The sequence below is a fragment of the Miscanthus floridulus genome, chromosome 8, assembly GCF_019320115.1.
Source record: "Miscanthus floridulus cultivar M001 chromosome 8, ASM1932011v1, whole genome shotgun sequence".
Classification (NCBI taxonomy): domain Eukaryota; kingdom Viridiplantae; phylum Streptophyta; class Magnoliopsida; order Poales; family Poaceae; genus Miscanthus; species Miscanthus floridulus.
This window is the reverse complement of record NC_089587.1, coordinates 183,479,256-183,499,742: the sequence shown is the minus strand read 5'-3', so window position 1 is coordinate 183,499,742 and position 20,487 is coordinate 183,479,256. Positions and strand designations below refer to the sequence as shown.

Genomic DNA, 20,487 nt, shown 5'->3' with positions numbered 1-20,487 from the left:
GTTGAAGTAGGCATCATTAGTCTGACCAATGTCAGAATTGTGATAAATTTTCTTTTTGTTCATCTACTGCAGCTCTGACTCCTTTTCAATGGGTGAAGCTGGATAGTGTCAAAATTGCAGATGAAAGGCTTTAGGACAACTCCTATTGGACTAAGGTGCTTTACTGCTTTGTTGGTCATGTGTGAACATGCGGGAGATTTTAGCATTTATCAAGCTAAGCTTTAAGCACTAGAGCTAGCTTCTTGTGCTTATTGACTGTCAACTTATTTGTACTCTAGACCTTAAAATGCTAAAAAAATTCTAGGAATGGGCACATTTAGGTGCTCAATCAGGTTTGTTTTTTTCTTCATATCCATGTTTGGTGTAGCTCCTGTGCCATGTTTCATATTGGTGTGATTAGTTCTATTACTTACTGTATTAGTCATGTGCTTATTTTAACAACTAAAATGGAGCATGGTCCAAACACCATCATTCAGACCTATTGAGTTTGTCATATGTGCTAACAGTAACAGCTTATACAAGTTTTAACCTAGATAACCTTATGTTCAATCCTTGAACATGGACATCAATGAAGGTGTATTTAGCCCAGATGCATTATTGCACCCTCGAGAAGTTCCATGTTATGAATCACAGCATATAGTACCCAGATTTACCATTTTAAATTTAAGATGTTTCACCACACATTTGGTCTGGAATGATCAATGTGTTTGCCATAAATTATTTTCTTAAGTTTGTTTTCTCTTTGTGTAGTTAAGAGATTTCTAGAGCGTTGTTTACTTTCTTGTGGCCTGTGGCCACCCCTGGTCGATTAGTCGATTTGTCGAAAAGGCAAGAACATCTTTGCAATCAATTAGATATCTTGACCTATAAGCATGGAAGATAGAGGGCTTGATATGGATTTCCAACCCAAGTTATGAGAATTGTTGAGCAAATGGACATGGCTCCACCTGTTTCAGGCTATAAACCATACTATTTTGTGTGACTTTCCCAAAGGAAATCCAGGTTACCTATTTTTTTTGTCTTCTTACCATAACTGTGATGTTAAACCTATGCATTGCATGCATATAAGCATCCCTGTATAAAAGTAAAAGTTGTTCTTCCTATAATTTGTGGTCCTCATCACACTTTTGTATTGTTTCTTCTTACTGTTATCAAGTGTGACTTACTGCCGTCTTCATTGATTCAGATATGGCATCAGGATTCACGTAGGCTTCATAAGCATTGGCATAGTCTGCAACAAGAGCTTCCTAGCAGGGTGGACTCTTTGAGGACACTTTCACATGTCATGCCACTGGCTCTTTCACAAGCAGCCAAAGAGCACATGTAGCCTATGGATGTTTTGGTTCGGAACTTCTCTGTTTAGTGCATATTTTTTTCAAAAAGGGATTAGTCGTTGTGTCCACTCATACTTTTCTATAAGATTGCGCTTGCAACGCAGTTAATTAAGTTTTGCTATTGTCATTCCTCGTATATTTTCCATGCTCCTCTTATTGTCTTTGTTTTCTCTACCGCACATCACGAAAATCACACTCAAAGCATCCTTTTTCTTTGGTAAAGGTATAACATTATTAGACTTCAATTGTTATGATTGTATTTGTTTTTTTTTTGTTTCCGTAGCAACACACGGGTATGAACCTATATATAGAACTAATAAATCTATTTGTTAAGTTTTGCCATGTTCATTTATCATATGTTTTCCCTCTTATTGCCTTTGTTTTCTTTGCTACGGCACATCGCGAAAAACACACTCCGAACATCGTTTTTTGGTAAATGTATAACACACATTTAGACTTCGATTGCCGTGGTCTTATTTGTTGCGTTCCTGTAGCAATGCACGGGCACGAACTTTGCTTTTTTGGATTAAATGCCACTTTAATGTCGGTATTTATTTTTACAATATTATTATCTTATCGTACGATCCGTGTATTTTAAGTATAAAAGTTTAGTTGTTCCGTAGCAACACACGGGTACACTACCTAGTCAAAAAAAAAGAGACTCTAGCTTGGTAAGAAAGCCTACTCTTGGAGGAATAACGCCGATGAGGTTGTTCTTAGGGAGATCTAGAATAACTAAGTTGGAACAGTTTGTAATTGCGTTGGGAATAACACCTTGCAAAAGGTTATTTCCCAGTGAAAGGATCTTTAGATTTTGGAGTTTGCCAAAAAGAGGTATAGGGCCATTAAAGCTATTATTGGTTAGAACAAGCGCATTAAGGTAGGTCAGGTTTCCAAGGGAGGAGGAGATTTGGCCAGCTAAGCTATGGTTGGGGAGGTTGAGCCGCGTGTCGCGATATGGCGGGGTTAAGGTGCAGTTGACACCATTCCACCGGCAGAAGTGAGTGTTGCTGGTCCAATTGCTCAAGGCTCCATTTGGATCGTCCATTTGGATCGTTGGTGATGCCGTTCTTGAAATCTACCAATGAGTGAAAATCTTCGCTGTTCTCGTGAACTGTGGAGCAATGAACCTTGCCAAGTCCATAACACAGCAGTAACAACGGCAGTACTATTATTAGCACGGTGAGTTTTGCCGGCGGCTTAGAATGAGGCATGATGAACTTAACTGAGATCTGAAAAAATAAAGCATAAACTCGTCGCTATTACTAGAGAAACCACGCTGCGTTCAAGCTGAAATCAGACCGTACATAACAAGCCCCCTTTTTTCAGAAAGGGGCAGGCACACACTCCCCTATATCGAGAACCCTAGCACAATTATTACAGGAAGTATATACAACAAGCTAAAACGGATAATTACGTACGAACACTAAGCAACAAGAGAGATTAGCTAGGGTACCTCTGCTCCGCCGGCTGTCCTTTTAATCTGCTTCGTTTTGCTTGCTAGTGGGAGTTTGAGGCTTTAATAAGTTGGATGCTCATCTCGCAGATCAGCAGAGGAGGCTGCAATGTGATGCCTTGACCGCCATCGCAGCGAGGACCGTGAGCGGCGAGTCCATCAGATTCGCCAGTTACCGCCACTTTTCCTCTACCACTAGTGGAAGGCGTGCGCCCTTATACATAAAGGATTGCATAATAGCATAGGGTGAAGCCATATTTAATTTCATAAGACACATCAAGCTGACAATGCACTTCGAAGTTGGCATCATAAGAAGCAGTTGTAGGTTTCATGACCAGCATGTCCTAATTTGCATCTAAAATCACGGGCTGTAATAAGCACGGACCAAATGTAAACAAGACGGAACAAGGTGGGCCTGTATGTTTTCAGATCATGGTCATCATCGCGATCAAATGATAGACAGTAACACGGGCATGATGGATTAAAGCAATACCTGAGTAAAAGATCCGTACTTGCATTTATGATACAAATGCAGGTGTCTCAGGTATTTTCAAAGTTACGTTCATGTACAACTATTATGTCTTAGAATCATGAATCGAATGAGTTCTTACAGTTTAATCTCACACAAATCCAACCTATTGGTGCTTGATCAAACACCTTGGACACAATAATGATGAGAACTATGAGCTGGAGACCACACCGCTGGACAGCACCTATTCTGGTACGAAACAGAAGCATAGAATGGGGGATTAGAGGAGGAAGTAAATCTCTAGAGTAAATTTGATGCTCTTAAGCATTGTCTCTTGGGTATCTAAAAAGCAGGAAATCTAAGAAACAATCATTCTCTGATAACCTACACCACACTCCCTTCAATAAAACCATTCTTTGGAATTGCACTTTGTAAAAAAAATAATAATTTTACAGGCTTCCTCAAGCAGAAATAATACGACAATTGAGAAGAGTGGTAGTAGATCTATGTATAGGAAACTAAACAGCGATGCAAGGTGGACATAATAAGATTGGAAACTAAGTATCTACTCATTTCATCAAACGGCCATAGCTATACCACACTATTGGCATTGACTCACTTATATTGTCATAAATACCACAGCAAAGTGCAGTGCAGTGCTTGGGTTTTTTATGGTGACACCTAATGCCTCCATGTAGACATTTTATTGAACACCTTGAGGGCCGTTCACTAAACATACGACTTGCAGATCAATGCATATCAGTAGGAATGAAATGCATTTAGCGCAGGAGGGGTGAACCACAGATGAAGAATCAATATTGTAATGAGTGGAAATGCACGCAAATAAGTGTACAAAAAAATATTAAGGATCAATGGTGCAATTCAACTGTAATTGACATATTCAGCATATGAAACAGAGATCAACTCAGAAATTATCTACCTGCATCTGTAATGAGCCAAATCCACCTTCTGAATCTAGAATACTTATCAAACCTTCTTATCCACCCATGCTAGACGCAATAAGGGACTCCACATAAGAGATAGAATCCCTGGCAATTTTGTTAACGTACATTAGAGACAAAGATAGATTCACTAATTAATATGCCAAACACGGAAGAGAAGTGCAACCCTATAGACTTCCATGTTTCAGGCTTACTGTGGTAAGATGCTGATGATAAAAGTAGAGTTTTTTAAGGCTTCCATGTTTGGAGAGTTGGCTCTCAAGCTCATGCACACATCTGCAGAATATGTTAACTGTAGTCAGATTGAAATGATTCTTAAAGAATTTTGATTCAAATTCAAGTATTTGAGTTCTTGCCAAAAGCACAATAACAGAGAACAAGAGCTACGCAGATGGATGCACGATAAACAACTACTTTAGTTACTCTACTTTATCAACTGTATTTGTAGCAGTGTAAAATATAGGGATAAGGGACATGCAACTAATGGCACGAAGATGGTACGAAACAAGGTGTAGTTTTAGGAGCATCAAATAGGATTATTTATTTATGTTGGGCCAATTATGCTAAGCACTAATGAAAAGGAGGAAAGCATAAAAGATTTCATGAGCTTCTGAACAAAAAGCACAAGGACTACTTTAACCTTGACTTCATCATATGCTCCACCTGTAGATGTTATTAGCATAATAATTGCGATTGCTGAAACTACCATGTACCTTTTCATTCACAATTACAAGGTTGACATTAATTCTGCCATGAAACCCAAACATATATTGTGGCATGTCTAACATGAGGATGCAGTGTGGGGAGATGGAACGGTATCTTGAAAATCCACGAAGATAGCACGTTGAGTAAATATAGGAGTATATAATAGTGAGAATTCATGAGCAAGTGGTAATCCGTAATTTCTGAAATAACAAAATTGAAATAAGTGTACCAAAACAAATAAGCCATCCAGGTGACCTATTGTTTTATCCATCATAATATGATATTTTAATATTTTTTAGATAACTATGCACATATGGTATGAAATTAGCACAATAGTGTAGTACAGCAAAGAAAGGTGTACTGATATATTCTTGTTTTTTCTATGAAATCAACATAACCAACATAACTACCTGAATGTAAATAGGGTGTTTCTCGGTACATCAAAACCTGAAAATTACAAAGAACTTCATACTATTTGCATTTTTTGTATCGATATATAGGGTTGCATGCCCAATAGATCTGTTGGTGCAATAACCTAGTGAACAATGGACAATAACAAAATATACAGTTTGAATCTTTCTCATGGAAAACAGGAAGAGTGCCAGGTTTCTCAAAAGAACTTTTGTGATATAATGTTGGGAGGACTATTATTTTGAACAATAAAATCACTTCTGTGCAACAAAAAATTGTAATGGCCTATCAACACACACTATAGCTTGCAAGAAGTACTTGCAGTTATAAACTGTTTTGTGTGGCTTCATACACTAAACAGAGAGTAGAAGTTGATGATTTGTAGAAAAAATGTTTATTTCCAAACTGTCTGATTCTGAAGTATCTAGCATGAGCACCAGGCAGCATCCTGTTCACCACAAGAGAAATAGGAAGGCTGATCTATATAAGAAAGTTTGGGATGAATTAGCAACTCTAGAGCTATGGTTGGCGAGTACATGTAAAGGGTACATAATTGACAAATAATTTTGCTCGATATATTAGCAATTGCAAAAGTAGCCTATAAGTAATATCTGTGACATTTTGCATGAGGGTTAAAACAGAAATGCACCATCCACTCACTTTTGAATCATGGAAGACAGCATCCACATCATCCAATGGTATGTCATATTTCTGGTCAAACTCCAGGTGCTTGTAGGCCTTTCTGAACCAGCCATCATCTAGTATTCCAGGGATTGTTATTCTCTGTCACTATTTCAGGGGAAAAAAAGAGCAGCAATCAATTAGGCCTGATGAATCCGACCAAACTATATGCATCGAGCCATTAAAAAAACAAGGCACCCAACGCTATAGTCAACATTAGCCTGAAGAAAGTTAGGGTCCGACGGAAATGAGCAAATAGGTGGCGCCATAAAGTAATTAGCAAAATAGGCCCCGCTCATATCGGTATTCATAAGAGTTTGGTAACCATCTGTTCCACCCCAAACTATATAGCTTTCGCCATCTAGGAACTGAGTGACCTGTAAGGAGATAAAGTCAAAAAAAATGCGAAAAATGAAGGAAGACCAATGATGAGGATCACAGATAACCGACCTGAAAAGCTTTGCTGATTTGGCTAGGTGCATAAGCATATACTCTAATATCTGGTCTGCAACATTAACGAAGTGTGCTGTTAATTTCTACCCATACTGTGAGTCCATAACTCTATGTATATCTATTATAACACACAAAGCTCATAATCCAAGATACCAAATAATGAACCAACACTAAATCCATCATCCCTGCAATGTAGGAACTATACCAAATAGCTAGAGCATCAGGCGACGAATCCGACAACACAAATAGGGATAAAGTATCATGAGATACCTGATCATGAACAACCAATCCCAATAAACAGATCCTGTCAAACAGAGATCGAAAGCATAGGACTTTATGAGAAACATAAGCAGATCATGTCCAATATAACACGTAGCAATTATTAGGCAGGTAAGAACCATCTATACAGCGGCTCTTGCAAAGGTAATGTAACCATCAGTGAGGCAGAAGACTTTAAGTATTGAAGCGAGATACAAAGCAACAGTATGAACAATAGAGACTTTAAGTATAGTAGTGAGATATAAAGCAACACTATCGATAATAGTAAATCCTAGAACGCTAATCATGCAGTACCTAGATCCACACAACAAAGATAGAGAGAGCGAGGGCAGGAGAGAGAGAGAGAGAGAGAGGAGATGGGAGTTTACCCCGTCATCGACGCAGTCTCCAGAAGGACATCGACCTGGTGGCCGCCGGTACTGTCGCCGGCGGGAGCGTTAAAAGAGTCAAGGTTGCCATGGCCTGAGCTGTGATGGTTATTTTTTTCTAATGCATGAGTGCCATGTAAAAAAATATCATTTTCCTTATGGGAATGAGGTAAAAAATTTAAGCAACAAAGTGAAACTCGGTGGCCTGCCATCCAGTCTGAGTTCCATACGATACTTTGGGGAACAGGAGAGGCTCAACCATTAGCTCCAAGCAAGCGATCTTTACATAATTTTTAGGGACAGAGGTACAGCAAACCGAAATAACTAATGTGGTCCACAGGTGGCCTTCATGTATTTGGTGAATATTAATATGTTGGCTGCTCTGTGTAGATGCTTACTTGTAGATGGGAAAATTCTACCAAGAAGTGAAAGAAGAGAGAAAGATCTGTGAACACCCATGGCAGGTTTAGAGAGGAGCAAGTATGAGACTGGTCCAACACGCACTGGGACTATATCATTGCAAAGCTGCATGAGGGGCAAAAAAAAGGTGTGCAGCCATTATTTTTCATAAAAGAAATTAGCGTGCCCCTTCCTTTACATGTTGAAAATCACCAACATATAAGAAAAAAAGAGCACTGCAGGGGATCCTATCATATTGCTATTAAACTTACGCACTCATAACCAGCATAACTACAAAGAAATGAAAGCAGCATTAGTTGACGGACAAATAATTTTGTAGACAGCCAAATTAGCATTAGTATGCACAAAAAAAAATTAACAGCCATGTAACAAAGGTTCTGAACATGCTGAATCGTATCCCAGAAGGATGCATGAATACACGAACCTCTTGTCGACTGGCCATGCTTGACAGAGCGTACCAAATCAGGAACCTGCAACAAACAAATCGAGGTACATCTAAAAAAATACACAGGCATAAAATCGAAATACAGCCATAGGAGGACCTCAGCTAGCTGCACACGCCACGAGGAGAGAAAGGAGCCGGGGGCGGGTTCGGCGTGCGAGAGAGAGAGAGAGAGGAGTCGGGGCGGGGTTTGGCGCTAGGAGCTCCCGACCTAGGGTTTCCTGTAGCACATGAACGCCCGCGGGCTAGAGGAGGATGCGGCGCCGGGGGGCAGCCACCGGCAGGGCCCGGTCACGTTGCGCCGTGGCCGGAGACAGCCACCACCGCCGGCGACGCGCGGTGCCGCGGCAGAGGCCGGGGAGCGGCGGCGCGGCCTGGCAACGCGGTGAGCCAGCGGCACTTGCCCGGCCGGCACGCCGTGGGGAGGTGGAGGAGGACGACGAGGGCGACCGCAGCCGCGCCGCGCTGCTGGCGCCGGTGGCCGCCCTGGCCGCGCGTCGGGAGAGATCGGGAGAGGGAGGGAGCGGACGAGAGAGAGCGAGGAAGGGGGATCGGGAGAGGGAGGGAGCGGACGAGAGAGAGCGAGGAAGGGGAAGGAGAAGCAGAAGTCTGGGGAAGGGAAATCCGAAGCTGGGTATTATATTCGTTTCGCTGGATTATGAGAAGAAGCCGTATAAGGTAAATAAGAGTGCGAAGAATTCGAAGAAGCTGGAGAGGACGACGGGAAGCTGCTCCGGACGAGAATCAGCTTCAAGAGATCTAGGCCATCGATTCGAAAATCCGACGGAGGGAAAAAATTGGAGCTACGTGGAGGGGGGTCCTGCCGGAGGAGCTGGCCATGTTTTTGGCTTTGAATTCCGTCGGCCAGCTGCGCCGTCGTTGTTGCGGCGTGTCCAGCCTCGAATCCTAGTATACTTTTCCGTAAGAACCAGACAGGGATATTTCAGGCTGATGTGCGATCCGATATCGACAATAATTAGCTCTCGTGGAATGATCTACCGGTGCTGGATTTTCGTTTTGAAATCAAATTTGGTTCTTCGTGATGATCTCGCTTCCAGAATGTATCGTGTGGGCATGCACCCTGTTCGCTGGATCATTTCTGTGGCTTATAAGTCAGCTGATGTTGTTTTGTTATGAGAAAAAAATACTGTATCATGGCTGATAAAGATGGCTGATACGATCAAACGAACAGGGTGACAATTCATCCACAGGAGTTATCTTTGACAGCTGACAAGGCCAGGTACTGGGTCCAGTCAACTTGTATGCATCTTTACCTGGACAAGAATATTCTATCTGTACAATGCCGCGCTTCGCAGGATTCTTGCGAACTGTGAATACTGCTGGAATTGGAAAAGTATCTAGTAAAACAATTAGATTTATTTATGAAGGGTAAAGTAGATTTGTATTAGGTAGAAATTAGTGACCATAGTTTAGAGTAGAAGTTTTAGAAAGCCTAATTCCCTCTTCCTCCTAGACGTCACGGTCCTCTTCATGCCATTCGCAAGAATCTGTAACTACATAAAAACTATATCGAAAAGCTATAATAAAAAGTTGTGGGATAAATTTTGTCCCACAAAATATTATGCACATAAGTTGCGAGTATAACTCTAACTTTTTAAAAAATGGAAAATTGCATAAATACTTTTTTCCAAAAGATTAAAGTTGTGGAGGTTGTCCGATTGGTTCAATGGTATTAAATGTAGCTAAGGACATGTCTGGTTCCCACTGCAGCACACCGCACCACAGCTCCGGCGCCGCCAAAAGTTTGGCGGTCAAAACGATCGCCGGACTCTTGGCGAGAGTGGGCGCAGCGACAGACAGGAAACCGTGCCGCACCTTCGACACCCCAACGCGCGACGGCAACCAAACGCTGCAGTGTGTGCCGTAGTCCAAGTGCGTCAGGTGCGACTAAGAACCAAACAGACCCTAATATTCGCTGATTAATTGAGTCGCATCTAGCATCTCCTTATTCTCGATGGTCTCACCTTATGAGCATCGCCACCATTGCGTTTCAACCTGTTTTCTTGCAAAACGGGCTAAGTAATTACCTCAAATGGATGCATGTGGACTTGGCCTCATCACAGCCCATTCAAAAACATGTGCCAGATGATGATGGGGATTGGGGAGTTGCTGTCTCGGAGTTTAGACTCTAAGAGCATGTTTAGGACAGCTTCTGGAGGATCTTTATTTTTCTATGTCTCAACTCTTCAAGTATAAGTTGTAGTATCTGAATTCACGCACTAACTCACACCACCACAACACACGCCGACTCACACACACACCCTAGTGCGTAAGTTACACCTACACCTATACGAAGAGACTGCACGTGGCTGAGAGGTATCCGAAGTCCCACGTGGCTGAGAGGTAAGTCATCTATGGCTTCGCACATGTCACCCTGACCATTGTGGTGTATCCACATATGAAGCTGCACATGCGTCGAGTAGCGCTCGAAATGCATGACCGGTGGCTTCCGCGTCAGGAGAACCGACCGTCCGAGCTATGACTCGTTCCTAGCTCTAACTTGGATCTGGATCCTACTAGTAGTGATGAAAAAAAGTCAACAATACATCCCTCAACTTTTGCGAAAGTCTGTTTTCCTCCCTGAACTTTAAAACTAGATAAACCACCTCCCTAAACTTTTTAAACCGTTCGTTTTACCTCCCTGACCGGTTATAAGTGGTTTTTAAAGGTTGTTCTGTCTTTTTCTTTTTTATTTATTTTGGCTGAATCTTTAAAAAATCATAGTAAATCACAAAAAAACAATAAAATAAAAAAATCTAATTTTGTTGGACTCCACGTGAGTAGATCTGCACAATGAATATATAATATGGTATGCTTTAATACAATTTTTTTGTTGTAGATTTAGATCTATGCTTTTCTGTAATTAATTCATAGTTGCAGTTTCTATGGTCTAATTGCGGTGAAATTTTTATGATTGGTTAATTATTATATGTTCGAATTGTAGTAAAAATTTCATACTCATTGGATCATATATAATTTAGTTATAGATTTATAAATATTTCTTAACAAGCATACACCTAAAAAAATTTATAACTAAGTTATACATGATTCAATGAGTATAAATTTTTTACTACAGTTCAAGCATATAATAAATAGTTCACCATAAAAATTTCACCATAATTGGACGATATAACTGTAGCTATGAATTAATTATAGAAAAGCATAGATTTAAAGCTACAACAAAAAAAAATTATACTAAAGCATACCATATTATATATTTGACTGTATAGATCTACTAACGTGGAGTCCAAAAAAATTAAATTTTGTATTTTATGATTTTTTGTGATTTACTATAATTTTTTAAAGATCCAGCCGAAATAAATAAAAAAGAAAAAAAAGACAAAACCGTCTTTGAAAACCACTTATAACCAGTCAGAGGTAAAACAAATGATTTTAAAAGTTCATGGAGGTAGTTTATCTGATTTTAGAGTTCAGGGAGTAAAAGCATACTTTCGCAAAAGTTAAGAGAGATAATATGGACTTTTCCTGTGAAAAAACTGTTTGGGACAGCTTGACGGTGAATCTCGTGGACCGGCCCAACAGCTAGCTAAGTGTGGCCCAACAACAGCCCATCATAGGAAGCTCCACCTCCCCTTTGTCTCACTGACGCACTGGACCCCGCATGTCACGCTCTTCTTCTTCCCAGAACTTGACCACGGTGCTGACCACGATGAGGGGCGGACGAGGATGTGCGCGCGGGCGGCCTGGCCGGTGCAGCCGTGCGCGCGGACGGCGGTGTAGGGCGCGGCTGTGCGTGCGGGTGGGCGGCGCGCTCGTGGGGGTGGGGCCGGGCCCTCTCGGCGGCCGCGCTGCCGGCGTCGGGGACGGCCCGCGTGGACGCGGAGCTGGGCGGCGTCGGCGGCAGGGCGAGGCGCGCGCGGCCACGACGTGCATCCGGCGGCGGAGCTGCCCGGCATCGACGGCGGGGCGAGGTCCGCGCGGCAGGGCGGGACGGACAAGTTGTTCAACAATTTCAGCAAAGGCCACTTCCTCAGCGCGTGTGCATTGGTAAGAATACAGATGCTCATCTTCAACCTCAATGTTGCCCAACCCACTCCACCTCTAGCTACCTCGCCCGCCGCCTAGACCACCGGCGGCGACCTCCCCTCCCGTCGCTCACCCCTGCCGCTTCTTCCCTAATCCCAATCCACTACTTCGTCAACAACTCCGCCCCCCCCCCCCCCCCCCCCCCCCCCCCCATCTCCACATCGTCGGCTCCGTCCAACCGGATATCCCCCACCGGCCCTCAATCTGCCACCACCGTCGTCGAGCCCCTCCCCATTGTAAGGCCGTTGGCCATGGAAATCCCTTCCCCGAAACCCGAAATCCTGACATCAAATTCCTTACCACTGTCGCGTCGTCCAACGCCCCACCGGTAACCTCGCCATCGGCCGCTCAGCCAAACATCCGCCCCTTCCCCCTAATTCCAACGGCAATGTCACATGTGTGTCGCCTCAGGTAGCGATGCACACGCACCAAATAAAGATTGTGATTTCAGCAGGCTACTCACACCTGATTTGCCATCTTTCTACCAATTACATTTTTTGCATGACCGTGTCCTTAGGACATGTATTTCATTAAGATTGTATAAAGTTAAGTGCAGGCTGAACGCCTGAACCGACGATAATTTGCCATTACAGGTAAACCCCTCTTGATCGCCTAAAAAAGACAATTTGAGCTAGTTACACAAGATCTCCACAGAAGCATGGCTTTGTCTCATTTAATCGCTGAGATATATGACGATTGCATGCAAGTTAATGGCTGTTTCTCTCATGCTCATTCTTTCTCTTGGTAACCGAAGCGTGCAAGCAAGGGCAACTTGCAAGAGGGATAGCACACATCGATAGGCCTCGTTTTCTATTGTTGTTGCTTTATTAAAGCCCTTGCATTCTTCTTGGACATGAGCATCGATGATATCTAGCACCTGATCTGGAAAATTTCTCTCCACAAAGCTGATAATGCTGAGTTCACCTTCAAACATAGGATCAGTTGGTCTTTTTTCCTATTAGCCTCTGCAGAAGTATTACTCCAAAAATATAAACATCCCCATAGGTAGTTGCATGAACAGTTTGAGCATACTCTACAAAATTAGAGGAAAACAATTATTGTGTGCACAACAGATTGATTTATACAAGTACATGATGAGATGACAACATTCTAGATTTATACCAGGAGCTATATACCCTATGGTTCCCGTCACTGCAAGTGAACTATTACAATCTGAATGTCCAGCTGCTATTGACCTGGAATCAACAACAAGACTTGCCATGCCAAAGTCCCCCAAATGAGCATTCATGTCATCATCAAGAAGGATATTAGTTGGTTTCAAATCACAATGAACAATAGGCCTTCCACAGTCATGGTGTAAATAAGCCAATGCATCTGCTACATCAACACATATGCTTATTCTTTGAGCTAATCCTAAACCTTTTGGAGCTACACCACCACGTTTCTGATGCAACCATGTATCCAAATTGCCTCTGGCCATGAACTCATAAATTAGGGCTTTGAACTCGTTACCATTATTGTCTATCGTTGAACATGCAGTTAGTATAGGAAGAAGGTTCCGATGCCGAATGGTTCTCAAAGCCTCACATTCTGAAACAAAACTTCGGTCAGCAAATCTTATATCAAGGTCAAAAACCTTAATGGCAACTTGGATTTTTGCTTGATTTAACTTCCCTCTGTATACTGAACCGTAGCTTCCTTTTCCAATTAAGTTGGACTTCGAAAGGAAGCTAAGGTTGCCAAGAGAGGAGCTGATTTGGCCCGATAAACTTTGCCGGGTGAGGTTGAGACTCAGGACGCGGAATGGTGGCGTCGTGGTACACGTGACACCGTTCCACCGGCAGAAGTGGGAGCTCATGGTCCAATTGCTCAAGGCTCCACGTGGATCACTAGTGATGCTCTGCTTGAAATCGAGCAGTGAAAGAAGATCTTGACTGCTCGCATTCACTGTCGAGCAATGGCTGTTGGTAGCTCCACAACACAACACCAGCAACGACAACAGTATATGCAGCATGTCCACTTTCACCGGCTGCTTGGATGATACACTTTGGCATCTGCAAGGCATAGCATAAGTGCATAGCTGCTAGCAGCTTCATTCATTTGCACGAACAGTTGCAGCCAGGAGAAAGGCTAGAAGGCATCAAAAAAGGAGAAAGGCTAGAAGAGATGTTCAGCAGGAGCACTAACCTTAAATCAGCATCAGGATTTCAGGAAGGATCCCAGTACTTGTATTGGCTGGAGCGCACGATGCCTTGTAGTTGCAGCCGACCTTTTTATCTTCTTGGTCCTGCCGGGTGATGATGCATATGAGAACTGAGTTTGTTTGGATGCACGGCTGGGCTGTTGGCTGAGGCGACCATGCAGGGTTCGAAATTTTTTTTAATCTTTTTCTAAAACAAATTCCAAATTTAACACCATTGTTTTTTTATTTTCAAATCTAACACTTTTGGCTACGCAAAAGTCTGTGGCGCGGCCAAAACACGCTGCCGTGCCACATGCATCGGCGCGGCACGATCTGCCACATCGAACAGCGATTTTCACGTGGAAAATCTCACCGTCGCACTGCCGTTGGCGTGGCAGCACTGTAGCACCGTGCCATCCAAACTGGCGGGGCAAGGTGCAACCTTAGAAAAATTGTATCTTTTTCATACGATTTCGGATGAAGATGATCTTTATATGAAAATTATAGCTCCCGACGAGATCTACAATTTTCTAGTTTTGAGTTTTTTCATTTGAGGTGTTAAGATGCTCAAAAAAATTAAATAAAGTTTCAGCAGTATATTAATCGCGTATAAGCACTTATCGTCTTGGAAATATCATATCGTCCTTATATGGTGTCAAATGGATATACTTTCTATATGAAAGTTGTAGCCCTAGATGGAATCTACAAATTTGTAGTTTTAAGTTTTTGCATTTGAGATCATTAAGATGCTCAAGAAAAAATATAAAAATATAAAGTTTCAGCATAATATTAATCGCGTACATGCACTTGTCGTCTTGGAAAAATCATATCTTTCTTATATTGTGTCAAATGGAGATATTTTCTATATAAAAGTTATAGCTCTCGGTAGGATTTATAAATTTATAGTTTTGGGTTTTTACATTTGAGATCATTAAGATGCTTAAAAAATAATAATATAAAGTTTGAGCATAGCGCTTGTGATCTTGAAAAAATCATATCTTTCTTATATGATGTCAAATGGAGATACTTTCTATATGAAAGTTATGGCCCTCGATGGGGTCTATAAATTTATAGTTTTGAGTTTTGCATTTGAGGTCGTTCTCTTGGGCGCGCGATGTGACTGATTACTAATCGAAAGTCGACTCAGGAGTTCAAGTACTACCAAAAAATGGATGAAGATGATTGATTTGTTAGGCTGATGATAGATAGTTTAGTCGCACACTATTACTATTTCACTACACTTTCGTCATCGCTTTGCATAAAAGTTTTATGCAAAGATGGTGAAAAAAGTTACGCAACAATAGACATCATTAATTGTAAAATTGACGAGATCTAATAAACTTAGAAATTAAACTATAACCTTAACATATTCCTTTTATCACTTAGTGTAACCGTATTCTCTCGTCATATTTTCTTGTACCTAAAAAGGGGTACTTTTCTCTCACGTGTGGCACGCACCAGAAAAGATTTTTATGAAGCGTTAAGCTCAAGTACATAATTATAATACTGCTAAAACTTTATATTATTGTTTAGCATCTTAATGATCTCAAATGGAAAAACCAAACTATAAAATTGTAGATCTTATCGAACTTCCCGGTGGTGAACTAAACTCAACTCTGCCCAGGAAACTCAATAATTTATTTGATCTAAATTTCTTTTGGTAGAATTTGAATTGTGAACTCGAGCTTGTCATGTACCGCGGCAGTACCGCTTGGAAATTTAACACTTGTTCAAGTTTGTTTTAAACATGCGTAGTCACGTCGCGCGCCCAAAATAACGACCTCAAATGAAAAAACTTAAAACTATATATAAAGTTGTAGATCTCATTAAGAGCTACAACTTTTATGTAGAAAGTGTCTTCATTTGACAACTATAAGAAAAATATGATTTTTTCAAGACGACAAGTGCGGGTACACGATTAATACGATGCTAAAACTTTATATTATTTTTTTTAATCATCTTAATGATCTCAAATGCAAAATCCTAAAACAATAAATTTGTAGATCCCACCGAGAGTTATAACTTTTATATAGAAAGCATCTCCATTTGACACCATATAAGAAAGATATTATTTTTTGAAGACGACAAGTGCTGGTACGCGATTAATATGATGCTGAAATTTTTTATTATTTTTTTAGCATCTTAATGATCTCAAATAAAAAACCCAAAACTAAAAATTTGTAAATCCCACCGAAAACTATAACTTTCATATAGAAAGTATCTCCATTTAACACCATATAGGAAAAAATCAATTTTCCAAGACGATAAGTGCTCGTACGCGATTAATACGATGCTGAAACTTTATACTCCCTCCGTTCCTTAATATAAGCCATATAGTTTTTAGCACCCATATTAACGCACGGCTTGGGGAAGAATGTGAGACCGAGGAAAAAAAGGAAAATCCGGTCATCTTCTCTCTCCCAATCAGATTGCTTTTTAAATCTAAGGGATTGGTTGGGCATGTGCTATGTACGGTGGGAAGATTTCCAAACTAATCGGCGTGGGAGCTGATACGTACCTATATTTTGAAATTTTCTTTAGAAATCTATATGGCTTATATTAAGGAACGGATGGAGTATTATTTTTCTTGAGCATCTTAATGATCTCAAATGCAAAAACTCCAAACTACAAATTTGTAGATCGCATCGAGGGCTACAACTTTCATATAGAAAGTATCTCCATTTGACACCATATAAGAACGATATGATTTTTCCAAGACGACAAGCGCTTGTACGCGATTAATATATTGCTAAAACTTTATTTAATTTTTTTGAGCATCTTAACGACCTCAAATGAAAAAAAAAAACTCAAAACTAGAAAGTTGTAGATCTCGTTAAGAGCTATAATTTTCATATAAAGATCATCTTCATCTGAGATCGTATGAAAAAGATACAATTTTTTAAGGTTGCGCCTTGCCGCTCCGGTCTGGATGGCGTGGCGCTACAATGCTGCTGCGCCAACGGCAGTGGTGCGGCGAGGATTTCCATGTGGAAATCGCTGTCCGACGTGGCAGATCGTGTCGTGCCGATGCATGTGGCGCGGCAACGTGTTTTGGCCACGCCACGGACTTTGGCGTGGCCAAAAGTATTAGATTTGAAAATAAATAAGTAATTGTGTTAGATTTGGAATTTGTTTTAAAAAAATATTAAAAAAAAATCCCGACGTTCCGCCGTTGCTGCGCGCCTGCGAAGACCTCGAGTCCATCAAGCTTGCCAGTTTGCACACGTGAGGTACAGCAAAGAGCCGAAGACAGACTTGGCTGAGTGATTCCTTCAACGGGCGCTTCTTCTTGGGCCTTGTAAGATACTCAACCTACATCGTTGGTTTCTTGGGCCACTTCAGTCACTACCCAAATCCAGGTCCACTTCTATAGTTTTGCTGTAAGGCCATGTTAAAGGTGTAAAGCCCATTTCCGGTCTTCCCCAGGTCCTTGTTATCTTGTCGATGTCAAGCGCCGCAGAATAATCTATGAAAAAGATTGTTATCTGATCAACGGCCAATCTAAGGCAAAGCAGTACCGAGTTATCTTGTCGATGTCAAGCGCCGCGGCCCACAAAGTGGTCGGGGCACATGATTTCCTCCTAATGTAGATTTTGGGAATGAGCAGAAGGCCTACAATGACTCAACAACTCTAGAAACGTCCTATGAAAAAGACATGTGACACACTTCACGAAAATAACTTATTAATGCTTTACCAATCCATTTTTCAAATGTTCAAAAATCAAATCTTTGTATGAACTGGTAGCCTCGTACTACACACAAGTTATCTGTCCAACACATATAGCTTTATTTCTATGTCTGCAAATCTGATCTCAAGGTCAAAAACCTTAATAGCAACTTCTATTTTAGCTTGAGTTAACTTCCCTTTGTATACTGAACCATAGCTTCCTCTTCCAATTAGGTTGGACTTTGAAAAGCTCCCTATAGCTTGCTCTAGATCCTTGTAAGAAATTCTAGGGAATTTCTTGCTAAAAGAAAGAAAAATTAAGTGTTGACTTCTTGGCGTCTTCTTCTCGTGCATTCTAAAGTAAATGAACAGTATGAGTGAGATGGAGCCAAATACTGGTACTAGTATTTTGACCATATAGTTTATGATTTCTTCTTCTCTTCTATAAACAACATGGCATGAAGGCATATGCCAATTTGTGGCTCCTCCACACAGTCCTAGGTTGCCATCAAGTGTAACAATTGTAGCATTATCGAACACACCATTTTCTAGTATTTCTCCTTGGAAATTGTTGTAAGATAGGTCTAGTTTTGTTAGAGACTTCAGATCATTTAGATAAACTGGAATGGGACCTGACAAATTGTTGTGGGAAAGATTGAGCATGCTCAAGCTCTTTAGATTATTGAAAGTAATCGGAACATTTCCTGTAAGAATATTTTGGTCCAATTGAATCATATATATCTGTTGGAATTGGCCCATTGTTTCAGGAATTTCCCCACTGAATCTATTGGATGAAAGATCTAGTGTGGTGAGTTGTCTAAAGTTACCAAACTCGACAGGTATGCTCCCTTGGAAAGTGTTATAGCTGAGGTTCAACACTAACATTTGTTTGAGGTTTCCCAAGGTCGGTGGTACAAACACTGTGAATTGATTTTCAGCAAGAAAGAAATATATCAACTGTGTAAGATGGCCAATGGAAGGTGGAATTGTCCCGTTGAACCTGTTCGATTGGAGATTAAAACGCTGTAGTTTTGTCATGTTTCCGACCCATTCTTCAATTGTACCGGTAAGATTGTTGTGATCTAGCGATAGTTGAATCAAGGCGCTAAATTTTCCAATACTTGGGGGAACTATACCTGATAGGCTGTTTCCACCCATCAGTAGACGTGTAAGACTGGTGGATAGGTTTCCAATTGAATTTGGTATGGCTCCCTGTAGCGTATTATTAGATAATTCTAAACAGCTAGATAGCTACACTTTCCTAGGGCGTGCAGGAATTCCCAACCCTCATTGTCTGTTGATTGAAGCATGTTGTAACCAAGGTTAAGATAATTCAGCTGTGAAAGGTTTCCAAAAGAGCTTGGGATTTGGCCACTGAAATAATTTCCTGATAGATCAATGTCTCCTAGACTTGGAGGGTTTCCTAGGGAAGCTGGAATGTGACCTTCAAAATAGTTGTCTGCCAACAATAGAGTCGTGAGATTAGGTAGTGCATCGCCAATATTAGATGGCAATGTGTTACCTAGCATATTGGATGTCAAGGTTAATTCCTGAAGAGAAGATACATTAGACAGAATTTCTGGGATTCTACCCGACAGGTTATTTAGGTCTAGATATAAACCCGATATCTTTGGCATTTGCCAAACCTCAGGAATTTCACCTGATAGTTTATTTTGCACTAGGGATAATATCTGTAGTTGTGACATTTCCATAACCTCATGGGGAATGCTTCCAGTGAGTTGATTTTGTGAAAAACTGACTCCTCGTAGATTGGTCATGTTCCTGAGGGCTGCTGGGATGCCCCCAGTGAGATAATTACTGTCAAGGTAAAATTTTGCTAGATTGGTAAGAGAACCTATTGTAGGAGGAATAACACTGGTTAGCTTGTTTGTAGAGAAATCCAGATATACTAGGTTAGAACAGTTTGTGAGTGCGTTAGGAATGGGGCCATAGAAGCTGTTACTCGATAGATCAAGCGTATGAAGGAAGGCAAGCTTTCCAAGAGAGGAAGAGATATTGCCAGCTAAGTTTTTGCCCGAGAGTTTGATTTCCGTGACGTGATATGGTCGGTTGGAACTGCACTTCACACCATACCATCGACAGAAGTGGGTGTCGGGGTTCCAATTCTTCGAGACTCCTTTTGGATCGGTGATGCCCTGCTTGAATTCGACCGATGCCTGAAAATCTTCGCTGTTCTCATGAACAGTCGAGCAACGGACATTGCTCGCTTCATAACACAGTAGAAGCAACGGCAGAGCTATAAGCATGGCGAGTTTCGCCGGCTGTTTGGGCTGCCCCATTAGGCACTTAATTGATGACACCTGCAAAAAAGGAAATATAAAGCTCGCGGCGTGTTACTAGAGCAACAACTACGTTGCGTTCATGCGATGATTAGAGTTATGCACAAGCTTACAATTTCCTATCAAATTCTCGTACACCGTGCAAAGTGCCCTTGAATTTAAGGTCTCCAATAATTTTTTAAATAGCTAGTGTAGGAAGAATTCTATGGTCCGTGAAGGAGAGAGATTAAATAGTTAACGATAAATAGTTAGTCTAGCACGATTCTCCAGAAACAACTCTTTCAGTGTTTTTTTATTATTTTTAGTCGTATCTAGCTAGCTATTCGTTA

General features: G+C 41.2%; 1 long non-coding RNA gene and 2 pseudogenes across 1 annotated transcript in view; 1 reads left to right on the top strand and 2 right to left on the bottom strand.

The window, feature by feature from the left end:
- Window positions 1-1,457, top strand: part of LOC136474236 (uncharacterized) — a 39,570-nt gene extending 38,113 nt beyond the window's left edge. Inside the window, exons 2-3 of the long non-coding RNA XR_010762883.1 lie at window positions 73-155; window positions 1,187-1,457. This is a non-coding gene — a long non-coding RNA (uncharacterized lncRNA). The remainder of the gene's footprint in view (window positions 1-72; window positions 156-1,186) is intronic.
- Window positions 1,458-1,980: 523 nt separating this feature from the next.
- Window positions 1,981-2,548, bottom strand: LOC136470299 (probably inactive leucine-rich repeat receptor-like protein kinase At5g06940; annotated as a pseudogene).
- Window positions 2,549-12,721: 10,173 nt separating this feature from the next.
- Window positions 12,722-20,158, bottom strand: LOC136470298 (receptor kinase-like protein Xa21; annotated as a pseudogene).
- Window positions 20,159-20,487: the final 329 nt, after the last annotated feature.